General features: G+C 37.4%; 1 pseudogene across 1 annotated transcript in view; it reads right to left on the reverse strand.

The window, feature by feature from the left end:
- The window catches only part of LOC102594954 (regulator of nonsense transcripts 1 homolog), a 16,050-nt pseudogene extending 4,331 nt beyond the window's left edge, over positions 1 to 11,719 (reverse strand). The window contains exons 1-28 of the transcript XR_368516.2: positions 10,987 to 11,719; positions 8,887 to 9,138; positions 8,630 to 8,800; positions 8,428 to 8,478; positions 7,907 to 8,000; positions 7,659 to 7,754; positions 7,340 to 7,390; positions 7,113 to 7,231; positions 6,551 to 6,659; positions 6,268 to 6,390; positions 6,101 to 6,172; positions 5,583 to 5,654; positions 5,435 to 5,501; positions 5,119 to 5,261; positions 4,927 to 4,998; positions 4,706 to 4,834; positions 3,973 to 4,128; positions 3,631 to 3,744; positions 3,457 to 3,555; positions 3,304 to 3,381; positions 2,807 to 2,941; positions 2,501 to 2,575; positions 2,291 to 2,402; positions 1,642 to 2,012; positions 1,500 to 1,562; positions 1,352 to 1,423; positions 1,094 to 1,225; positions 730 to 849 (exon numbers count right to left, since the gene is read on the reverse strand). The product of XR_368516.2 is annotated as a regulator of nonsense transcripts 1 homolog (transcript). The remainder of the gene's footprint in view (positions 1 to 729; positions 850 to 1,093; positions 1,226 to 1,351; positions 1,424 to 1,499; positions 1,563 to 1,641; positions 2,013 to 2,290; positions 2,403 to 2,500; positions 2,576 to 2,806; positions 2,942 to 3,303; positions 3,382 to 3,456; positions 3,556 to 3,630; positions 3,745 to 3,972; positions 4,129 to 4,705; positions 4,835 to 4,926; positions 4,999 to 5,118; positions 5,262 to 5,434; positions 5,502 to 5,582; positions 5,655 to 6,100; positions 6,173 to 6,267; positions 6,391 to 6,550; positions 6,660 to 7,112; positions 7,232 to 7,339; positions 7,391 to 7,658; positions 7,755 to 7,906; positions 8,001 to 8,427; positions 8,479 to 8,629; positions 8,801 to 8,886; positions 9,139 to 10,986) is intronic.
- Positions 11,720 to 12,779: the final 1,060 nt, after the last annotated feature.

Consider the following 12,779-nt stretch of genomic DNA (forward strand, 5'->3'; position numbering starts at 1 on the left):
CTCGTGATCTCATTGATCCAATTCGCTTGGATAACATTGATGATTCAAATGAATGGTTAGTTGGATGCCCCGAAGATCAAGAAGATGAACTAGTATATGAGGATGATGATCTTACTTGGGGTAGTGTTGCTACGGCAATTGGAGTTGATGAGAGTATCTATCATCTTAGGGGACTTTCTTCAAGATCAGGAGCACTTGACAAGGGCAAAGGAGTAGAAACTACATCAACAAGTTCAACTTCAAGTAGGACTCGTACACTAATTGATGAAGACTATGATGAGGAAGAAGATGAGGAGCAATATAATGATGTAGAGGATGTTGATCTTCAAGAGTTGGATAGTTTTGAAGAAGAATAGCCTTTTAGATTTCTAGTATTATCTTATGAATTATTGGGTCTTTAAAGTTCTACACTTTTAGTATCTACTTTCAGTTTTTGAATTGAAATATTTGCCAATATATGTTATTGCTATTGAGATTTTGAATATTTATATATGCAATTAAATATTTTTAATTTTTGGTATTAATTGGCGCCTCGCTTCAAAAAGGCGAGCGCCTCGCCGCGTGGCAAGGCAGGCCCTAGTCGCCTTTTGTCGCCACTCGCCGTCCAAAATACTGATCCTGGTGAAGAATCACCTTCTCAATCTGGTGGACTTCGCCTGATGCTTATTTCAAATATTGATCACATTGAACAATTTAGAAAACTCAGGCAGAATTAAATAATAAATTAACCTGAGACTGAAGTGAATTAACATTGGACATGCCAAAATGATTCTGTGAACCATCATCTTGTGATGGATCATTATATCCAGCTTGCGTAAATAGACCTTGCGAACCATGAGACATATAGTCCTGCACAGATATCAGAAGTTCGATAAGCAGAGGACCAAAAGCGAACTGGAAGATAGGAGAAAAGAGATCATAGGCGACTTCACATAGCTCATCCACCAAGCCACCCAGTCAGAAGTGCCAACAGATCAGCCCATCATGTATGATGAACTGCATTACTTCGAGACTAGACTCTCATATTCAAAATCATATCCTCCAGGTCTAAAAGAGTGAGATGAGGGGCCAAAGAAGTGGAATTTAAATTAACCTGAGACATGAATTCATTTCCTGAACCAAAACGGGAGTATCCAGACTGAGAATTTTGGTTTAAAAAGTTCCCTGGAAACCCAGCCTGTGCTCCTTGAGTTACATAATCAACAGCATATGCGCCTTGAGAAGCCTAAATACCAGTACAACAAAGGCCAGTTAATATAAAAAAGAAATGTTATCCTACATATTATGCATAAATTAAGGCAGTGATGGCAGGCGCAATTAACAAATTACTAGAGGTGTAAAGGACAGGCACCTGTGTAGAGAAGTCAGCAACATTATATGGAACATGAGACCCCTGGCTCTTGAAATCATCTCCCACAAAATCCTGATTAAAAAATTTAAGGTAAATATGATAGAGAAAACAAATTAACATATCAATTTTGATGTCCAGAATCAATCACCTGTGACATGCTACCCATAGAATGTCCATCCCGGAATGACTGGCCTGGTCCCTGGATAGCCATCTATAATTCAAAAAAGAAAAAATGCTTACACCAAATCACTTACCATTTCATCAAATAAACAAACTGAAAATTTACTGACATTAGAAGCATATCCAGGTTGAGATAAAGGTCCTCCAATGGAAGGCTGACTGTTTGGATTATCTAATGCAGGAAAGTTGAAGTTAGATCCAATACTTCCGACCGGCTGCTGGGAGCCTTGATGGTGAGGGAGATGACTACCAATTGGGGCATTGGCGTTGCCACGTCCAGCCCCAAAACCCCGGCTACCTGGCTGTGGAACATGAGGAACAGCTCCAACAGGCCCATGGACAGCACCACGAGTAGGAATTGCATATGGTTGTGGAGGGCCTCCGTGGTAAGGGGGAAAGGGAACCCGAGGCATCGGATAACCAATAGGATGAACACCGGGTTTCTGAGTACCATTGGGTACACCAGGTGCCATATAAGAACCTACCAAAAATTATTAAAAATATCCTTAGGAAAGCAGACAAATACATATATAAATATACTTGAGATTCTAATAATAATAAAAATGCTTCTTTGCTTCTTCCTAGTTTCTCCAAAACCATTTTGAGAAGAACTCTACAATACGAAGAACAGCAAAAGCAGGGTTCCTGACAAATAATCAGATGAAACAGAAACATATTCCAACGCAGGAATCCTATGTGCCATACAACATTCAAACAAACAATTCACAGCCAGTTGGGGGAAGTTCAAGTTCACCATACCCCTAGGACGACTATTTCTCCTGTCAGCACTGGAGCCTAAAGCAGATCCAAAACTGTCACCTGGAACTGCTCCAGGTCCACCACCAAAGAAGAGTCTGCGCTCATTGTAGATCTGCAAACCCATGACACAAAAAGACACCTCAATACTGATGCATAATCATGCACGAGCAGACATGTAACTTTGGTAGAGTATTTAACCACCATCAGTACCTTTTTGGGCTTCTGAAATTGAACCATGCTCTGCTTTAAGTTATTGAGAGGACCTTCTACCAAGCACTCGTGCTCCTGCAAGAAAAATGCATTGAAGTATGAACCTCAAAAGCATCAAACACCTACTGACATCTACACTTCATACGTCCCCAAGTATGCAAATAATAACAACAAGATATATTTAGCCCAAAAGACTAACCATCTAATGTTAGGTCAAACTTGCCAGGTGACTACTTCGAAGAGCAGAGAAAACATGACATAATGCTGAAGTAGTATTACCAAAGGAGAACATTTTGAAGATATTACCTTGTAGTGTGTTAACAAACCATTCCACAGAGGCTGTTTGCTCAAGACTTTAGGATTTCCCAGGATAACAATACCATAACGAGCACGGGTAAGAGCAACATTAAGCCTGCGTGGATCATTAAGGAACCCAATGCCCTAAAAGAAAAGAGGAATTAAAAAAAGTCAAAACTTTTGGTTTAATCGTGAACAGATGGGACATGGTGGAATAGATTAAAGCACATGCACAAGAGAGATGCAGATCCACCTTGACTAAATATATTAAGCAAGCAAGTACTCATAAAAACATATATCAACGCTAACAAAATGTTTCCTACCTCCTGAACTCCGAGATAAAAAGGAAATGGAACTTTTGCAAACAAAGACCCCAGAGGAGGGAAAAGAGGGAAGGCGTTGTGGTTCAGAGGATACAAAAATTGACAACACAACATAACAAATCTAAATATTTAAAACTAAACAATTGAGCATCAAACAAGAGAAAATCAATGGATAAAGCCAACCTGATGTTCATTACTCCTGACACACGACAAAATAATATAATCCTTCTCCCTCCCTTGAAATGAATCTACACTTGCAACCTGAACATAAGCAAATACTCAAAATAAGTACTAATAATCCAAGGAAACTGTAATGCCAATGTATTAACTGCTTACCTCGATTTCCTTGTAGAGTTGTTGTCTTAGGGAACCATTTCTTGCCATATAATTCACAATATATGCCCGTTGACCCTCATATGGTGTTATGACCCCAATCTGTGAATATATAATAATTGCATTCTTACCACCAAATGAAGGTGTTCAACATTAAGGATGCAAATAAGGATGTACCTGACTGGGGACTACCCCACTCTTCAGAAATGTAGTCACAATCTTCTCCACATTTGCAGCTTCAGTTCTATTCAGATAGGAAGTTCCACTAGCACTGATCTCCTCTTGTCCCATCTACAGATAAATTACCAAGTATTCAAGTTTAAATATATCAGTCATAACAGGAAAAAAGTCCTCAAACAATATCAAAGAACCACCAAGAGGCCTTCTCAGAAATAATCATTAATATTTCCATAACCATCGTAGTAACATCCAGGTGACCCAAAACAAGAAATCACAGAATTTTCCGTGACTCAGACAAGAAGAACTGAAGATGAATCAGCTAAACAAATCGGATAGTACCTGAACATAGAAGAACATGGGACGGTTGGGCACAGGCCAAGGAAAATCAATTCCTGATGATAGTCTTTCATTGACGGTTACACCATTTTGAAGTGTACCTTCATAAAAGCTATTTGATGGGAACTCAGACAATGCAGGGTGCATACGGTATTGTACCTGGAATTGCAAGCAAAATAGACAACAGAATCAACATTAGTAATGGAAAAATAATAAGTCTTGACACTTCAAAATTTAATAGCTAAATAAGGGTAAACAGTACTTTGAAAGAGTATGTGAGCAAGCAACACCAAAAGTTCAAGGAAACAGAAAGACAGAAAGAGCCAACCAGGAGGGGAACAAAAGCAGCTAAAATGAGAGGTAAAGAAACTCAGAACAGGTCAGACACACAAGTATTACTAGATAATGAAAAACTAGATATCCAAATAACATAATGCTGGGTGAAGCATAGAAAAAACATAAAACCTTAAAACTAGCATATTAGGGTGATGGCAAGTGGCAGATTGGCAAACACAATATAAAATAACATGAACATCTTCATCCAACCACCACCACCCAAAAGAAAGGGAAAGAAGACTCCTCAAATCAACATAGATGACGAAGGAGCCCTTCAATCAATATGGCAACTACATGAGAAACAAGAGAATAACAGGAAAAAGAGAATCTTAAAATTTCACTTCAGCCCATAACACCCTGGAAGGACATGTTAACACGTCCAACAGACTCAGATAATCACCTGTAACCTAATTGGTTTCACGCCTAGAAACACAAGGCGTTCAAAGAGAGATTGAGCCAGCCCAGCACGAGCCGCTTTCTTGCACATAATGACAGGTCCAAGCTGGCAATGATCACCGACAAGAACAGCCTAGCACAAAACTCTGAGTAAGAATCCAACATCGTACTACATTTCAGTATGACAATTGTTTTATGAATGAATACATTAATTGCAATAATGACCTGCTTTGCACCAAGAACCAAAGGAATGAGACATTCAGGCTCAGTTGCCTGAGTGGATTCATCAATGAGCACCTACAAAGAGGTTTAACAGAAATGTTAAAACCAGCATGAATGAGTACACAAGAACATAAAAAACAGAAAAGCTAAAATAGTTAACAAAAAATTTAGTTTTGTGTAACAAGGCAAACCAACCTGGCGGAATCTGAAATTAGCCAATCTAGGATCTCCAGCACCAACGCATGTGCAACAAATGACATCAGCACTCTGAGCTATTTCCCTCTCTGTTGCCCGCTTCAGAGCTTTATATTTCTTCTCATCACTACTGGAAAGCTCTCCTGAAAGTCCATTAAATCAAATGACTTTGAATCATGTGCACACATTTAGAATGCTCTAATAAAGGATATTAAATAAGAAATAGAAAGGAAAAAACAGAGGACAACTCCAAAAATATCCCCAGGTAAATGCTAAATCCCTATACAAGTGTGTGGCCAAAGACTGCAACACCAACCTTGTTCATCTTTCAGTTGCTGTAACTTATGAAGTTCACTCTTCTCAGACGTGTCAAGATGGCGAACCTGTATAGACAAAAGTTCAAAAGATAACATTAAAAAGAGAACGATATATAAACATTTGAGGATAAAAAATTAAAAAGTAACCTGATAGTGAAGGGTTAAATGCTCGACAGGAGAACTGACAGCTTCCCTTGACTTGGCACAGAGCCTGACCACCTGGGGAAAAGAAAATGAAATAAGGAGGGACCAAAAATCTCACAAATTAAAGAAAAAGATAATGATGGAATTTTTTATTCACTTCTATTATATTTCTTATATGTCTTATATTTCCAATACTTCTAGACTCCTATCTCCTTCTCCTTCTCCTTCAGTTTGTGTGCATGGGTGGGACAAGGTCAATTGGGAAGGATATAGGAGATTCATTTTTAACCTTCAGTTTACTAACATACTCAATCCTTCCGGGGATATAAAGAACTCGTTTTTCAGCTCATCCCCATAAAAGAGGACATTCTGCCAGATGATTCCACTAGATATTTGCATAAATGTGGATTGACCACTAAAATAGTGATTGAGCTTCTTAGCCAGTTCAAGATGTCTTCATGGAGCTTTTTTCCCACTCATATTGGGGATGGGAAGGAGATAAGAAATAGCTGGTGGCTCACCTTCAGACCGGTGGCACTTATCTTCTCAGCTAATTGGTCCACAGCCACGTTACTGGGGGCACAGACCAAAACCTGGTGAAAAAATAGTTAACAACAACTAAAAATAGCCAGTAAATCAAGCGACTAACATCGAGAACAAAAATAGGGAAAAAGGACATCAAAGTTACCTGTCCTTGGCCTTGTTTCGCCATATGATACACAATGGCGGCAGAGGTGACAGTTTTTCCAGTTCCAGGTGGACCTTGAATTAAACTGATGGGCTTCTGAAGAACACTTTTTACAGCAAAAACCTAACAATATGAACATGTCAAAATAAGACAACCAGAAGTATAACAATTCTCACTGTCAAAAAATATCCTGTTCAATAAGGTATCCCTAAAAATAATTGGGAGCATGGTCAATATCAAAGATAAAAAAAAATATGATGAACTAGCAGATGGAGCACTCAACCTGAGATGCATTAAGCTCCGGAAGACCAGGAGCACCAAAACGACGTGGAAGTGTATTCCGGACCATCTGCATCTCAACTTCATGACCTAACAGATGATGGTAAATATACCTGCATAAGAGGCAAAAAGAATACAAAACTAAATACTCCAACATAGAAGTTACAAACTGGTCAACCCAAATAAAGTTGGTGGTTAAATCTATGAATATGACATTCCTCTTTTTGAAAAGGTTTTCACTGGCATCAAAGAGATGCATACGAGTTACAAAATAGTAGCAAAAATAACTGGCATTCCTTGTAGTGCATAAATTAATTCAAAGTTTATTCATGATACCAAGAATGGGAAACAAACGCAAAGATGCACTACCATAAATATTCCAACGGTGACAAAACTTAAAAAAGAACAGACATTACTCTAAACATGAAATGAAGGAGAAAGAAGGCACAAGCTGATCTGATCTTAGATAGAATTATAAATCTTAGGCAAGTAACACGATTAAGGACATGAAATCTTCACAATTGTTCTAAACCGTTCTATAGTAGAACCCAAAGATTCTCACTCACCCACTGACACTAGTCTCATCCACTGCAAAGGTTTTCATTGCACTCTGCATCCGATCAAAGCTCGTACTTTTCCAAACAAAGTCAACACTAAACCCGTGGTTCACATCGACTGGAACCCCCTGATGAGACAGGAATAGTTTAGCAAAGACCCAAAATACAAACAAACACATGGTGAAAAAAAGAGAAGAAAATATAACAATGAGACTAGCAATCTAAAATCTAAGTACCTGGCTGGCACGAAGTTCAAGCGCAACCTCTTCTTGAGCAGTTAATTTTACCTGAAAAATGAATAGACAACCAATATCTTAAGAGTACAAACCGCAAAAGAAATCCTTAAAAAAAATTGAGAAAAAAGGAAGCCAGGGGCCTTGGGAGAAGTTCTTTTAAGAATATTTTCCACACTAATTAAATTTTTCATGATGCAGGGGAGCCTTTGTCTTTCCAACCAAATTGTCTCTACTTGTTAAGGGTGTTTGTGGTTAGTCAGACTCCATACTATATTTTCCCTCTCAAAAAGATTTGGATATCAAGACAAAAGGTCCATACCACGTGCCCCACAGATTGCCAAGCTGGATGAGCTGCATCCCCTGAATATCGTAGCCTTAGCTCATCACCAGGTACAAGACGCAACTCATTATCTTCCTGAAAAAGCAGCAGACTATCTTCAGTTCAGGTAGGTAAAGACAATAAAAGGTTTCCATGCCATGATTGAAATAGTAAATGACAACAAAAAGCACTATAACAGTCCAAGAATCTAGAAGAATCACGGTAGAAAAAAAGTAACAAGGAAATACCTTCGGGAACACAAAATATGCAACGCGCTTCTTGTTGAGACCAATATCCCCATCGAATAGTAAGATTGTCTTTACTTTGAGACTCTTTCATCGTCTACCAAGCAGAAAACAAAATTCCAAAGCTTGTAAGCACACCCTAAAGACAAGTATAAACTCTACTTAAAGGCAAAAGAACAAGATGAGCAAATTAAAAAGTATCACATCTTTGCTCATGAGAAACACAGAGAGTAGTAACTGACATGTCTTAGTTCAATTGTCACGAAGATTAAGAACCAAGAAGAAAGAGTCAATCAAGTGTAAATGCAATTGTCCTCATAAATTCAGCACTTCTACGGGCAAAACTCACTATCAGGTAACTTAAGAAGTAACACACCCACTATCCAAAAGCAAAAGTGAGAAGACACAGGTAGCTTTAAATAAAAATACATGATATTTCAGGATGCAACAAAAAGCTAAGAAAATAAAATAGGATTAAGCATTCAGGCACCAGCATCTAAAATAATCTTAAGATCCTGACATACCTTATCATAGTCAGCTTCAAGCTTGATCAATGGTGCAAATATGTTTTGATACTACATTAAAAGAGTCAAGGCAAGCATAGTTAAAATGCCAATACTCAATCCAGGGGCAACTCACAACTACATAGCAGAATAATTCCTGCAATGCATCTCTATACAAATAAAAGGTAAAGGAGATAATATAATTGTATCACCCAGCGAGAACCTGATAGGCATCTTCATACTTCAAGGCAACAGGCTGAGGCTCATCATCCACACCAGGCTTCTCAAGATCTTCCAGGGTAGCATCAGGATTTGTCTTCCACAATTCTTCTACTTTGTTGATTTGTTGAGCACTGATCTGGCGCGCTCTCAACTGTTCTTGCTCGGAAGGGACCTGCAGCACTCCACACATCACAAATACAGGACCGAAAACAGAAACCAAAAGGAACAGAAGGGAAGACTAAGAAAGAGAATCCGGACCTTAACAAGCCACTGCAAAAAGCACCTGTCATCAATGAGTGGGCACCACTGACTCAGGTCCCAGTTCATATCCTTTAATGCATTAACACTTAGACAAGGTTCTCTACAGAGGAGAACAACGACACTCTCTGTCTTGGCAGAAATGAAGCCAAGAAGAAAGACATTTCGGCATCCACAATTGTAGCACTCTAGAATTGTTTCTCCAAGTGGACTGTCTTTATGAAGACACACCTCCTTGTGTTTTGCTCGCACCTATAGGATGAAGTTGAGTATATACAACGTCAACCAAAAAAAACACAATAAATCCCTTGTTTCTGGAAATAAAATCATAGACTCCCCAATTGTAGGAAAAGTCAAGAGGAATATAACTCTCCAATGTAAATCCATTAAGCATAAGTGGCCAATCAAACTGTCTAGAATGGTGACACTAACAAAATATAACATGCATTTAAGATTTTGTATTTTGTCAGGAAATTCCCACAGTTTGGATCATCTAGAGACAATTCACTTCCTTATAAACTAAGAAAGGTGATGCTTTGGCTTTTCTCCCTGATGAACATATAGAGAGTTTCCCTTTCAACTTCTCTCACATGAATAAATAAGGAACTATGGTGGAGATGAAAATTGCATGATTCAGACAAAAGTCAAAACCTTCTTTTTATTGGGATAAGAGTTTATTTTATCCAAGAGATCCCCCAGCACAAAAGAGCTGGAAATATACATTACAAAAAAAAAAGAGAAAACCATAGTTTGTTCACTAAACTTATCATAAACTGAGGAAATCTAGAGTTGAACTCTGAGGAAACTCCTTCTGTTAAAAGATTGATGAAGCTAGATATAAATCTACTATTATCATTTTTGTATAACTCAGACCAACCACTTGTGATTATCCTATTTTTAATAACATTTTTATGGTAACGGCATTAGTTTTATTTTCTGAATAAATGGCATCCCATTGGGTCATATTACTAAAGATAGACTAACAACAGATCTGAGAAAATAGGCAAAATTGTCTTTCCAACAGTAATCACCTACTACTAAAATCCATCTCAATTAACATGAAGAAACAGAATAAAGACTAATTGGCTAGTCGTGTATGATCACTAAGTCAAAGATAATTGCATAAGCTTCACCTACTTCACTTTTCTGGTGCAACCCTGTACAAGTATTTCCCATTCCATACTTCTCCATGTTTAACCATGTCCATACTTTTTCCTCACACAAGTTCCCAGAGAGAACAGAGAGGGGCCAGGGACAAAAGGAGACTACCACATTATCTGAAACACGCCCCTGCCACAAGAAATCCACCTCTTCTGCAGCACCCACTCTTTCTGCAGCTAGTGAGGCACAGCACTGCCTTTTGCTTGAACTATATATACCTCTATTAAGTCCAAGGGAGTAGTGGGTGTGAGGTTTTCAGACTTAAATCCTGCTTTTGGTAACAAAATGCGGTCAGAAAATTTTGTTCTTCATTCAATCACTATAACTGGAATCATCTCAATTCATCATCCAAATAAACTACAAAAGGAAAAACCAACGCATCTTCAGCTTACCAAGGGCATGGCCTTAGGTAAGAGGATATGAAGGTTGCAGATAAAGGTAGAAGGTTAGTAGGTAGTGATGTTGTCTCACTTTCCAAGGGGATAGGCTTGGTGGTAATTTGATGCATTCTACCTGTTTCTCCTTTCATACCAGTAGTAGTAGCATTAATCTTGTAGTTTATTTCTGCTACTGCATGTTGTTTCATATGCTTCGGTTATTGTGCAATTTGGCTGTTATTACTGTTCCTTGTTTTCTAAATGCTATGTAATGTTTTCTTATGATTTGAAATGTCCTCTTTTCTACCGTATTTTCCTTTTCAAACTGCTTTGATATGTGATATTTTAGCCAGAGTGTCTTTCCGAAACGGTCTCAACCCTCCCCATATGTATGTTGTTGTTGTGGATGATGATTTATTTTTGTCTTTTAATACAAAGCTACTCATCAGAAACAAATTATTTATATTAATAAAGCTATTTTGCTCAACGAAGAGAGCCAGTCACTAATCCACAAGAATCAAAATAAGCTAAAATTAAAATGCACATATCTCCTCTTACATACCAGGTGATTAACAATATGCGAGCCCGAAGTGTTCCCTCTGGAATTACAGAACCACTTACGGCAAGATGGCACATTGCACCTAACTACACAAGCAGGATTCGCCACTCCACAGTACTTACAAGCATGCTCAACCCCAAAATCCCCTTTTCCATACTCAAAACCCTCATCATCCCCTGTCTCTTCAAAATTCAACCCACTCATCCCCGCTGCCAATGCATCCACCACCGACGCCTGATTACTACTACTACTAACATTACTATTCCCACCTCCACCTCGTGATTTCGTCGACGGCGATGCTTCCGACGATGGAGGCCGATCAGGTACTTCAGATACCAGAGAATCAGATGGTGTTGGCCACGCAGAAGATCGAATTGGCTGTGAAAGCTCTTGAAATTCAGGATAATCAAACTCTTCCCCTTGTGTGTTGAATTCCAGAAATGTGTATGCGTCGTTGCCGGTATCCGGCTGAGACGCCGTGTCGTAGAGATTGTTCGGCTGAGAATCCATGGTAAAAAAATCCTTCAACTGCTTCTTACACTGTATACTTTTCTTCACCAAAATCAAAAACTGTATAATGAAAAACTAGCGTTAAAGGCTGAATTTTTGCATGAAAATTATGGATTTTTCGAAGTGAGATTTTGGTAGAGTGTTCGAATTTTAGGGTTTGGAAAAAAAATGGGGAAAGTTAGGGTTCGGTGAAAGGGCCGATGAAGAAGAAGAAAGATATGTTTTTAAGGAAAAAAAAAATTAATTGTACAACCAAAATGTCATTATATTTAACTTTTTATAGTATTATTAATTTAATGGTAATTAATATTTATTTCAAATAAAAAAAAATTAATGTGCATCATTTTATTTTATTTTACTTTGTATGTAATAAATAGATATATTTTGTTTTGAAAATATAATTATATATTTAATGAAATATCAAAAAATAGGGTATGGAGAAAGTAGAATTTACGCGGCCCCATTATAAGAAAAAAAATTTAAAATGTTATTGAAAATGTTATTTTATTTCGAATATATTATAAGAAAAAAAATTCGAATATATTAAAAATGTTATTTTATTTCATTTAACTTTTTTTATCACAAGAGATATCCGCAATTGCTATTCTATGAATGTGCTTGAGGTAAAATTCTTGTTTGTATGCAATAGAGCTCACAAACCACACCAAAAAGGTAATCCGCACTAGGCAATTCTTATTATATTTGACTTCCTATAGTATTATTTTAATTGTGATTGATGGATTTTGTATTTGGACTTTTTTTCTTCATGAGTTATCTAACAAGTAAGAGAGCGTGATAATTGCTAAATCACCAACTAAAATTGTTGTTTTCATCGAGAAGTTGATCTTATAATTGATATGATAGTGATGTTGGTTGCAACTATAGCACAATGATTAGCTTTTGATAATCGATAACTTCATTCTTAATAAAAGTTACATATTTAGATCATCTTGAATATGGAGTTGTGTTCATTAGGGAGCATTTTGCCTCCTAATGTAAGATTTCCCAACATGAATTCAAATTAATCAAACTCTAACGCATATATCAAACATTAGGTGCCACTAACATTGTACGTTTGAATATCGTACAGTTTCTATCTAAATTGTCACCATCTATGCAATAAAATACACTTGATTGAACAAATGGTGATAGTTCAAATAGAAGAAAAAAAACAATTGATAATTGACCTATTCAGCTTCAATATGTCTTAATATATAGATGATGATAGTACCAACAGGAAAAGAGAATAATTGATAATCAGAATTGAAACACACAAAAAAAAAAAA

Source organism: Solanum tuberosum, unplaced genomic scaffold (assembly GCF_000226075.1).
Source record: "Solanum tuberosum cultivar DM 1-3 516 R44 unplaced genomic scaffold, SolTub_3.0 scf00402, whole genome shotgun sequence".
In the NCBI taxonomy this organism is placed as follows: Eukaryota; Viridiplantae; Streptophyta; class Magnoliopsida; order Solanales; family Solanaceae; genus Solanum; species Solanum tuberosum.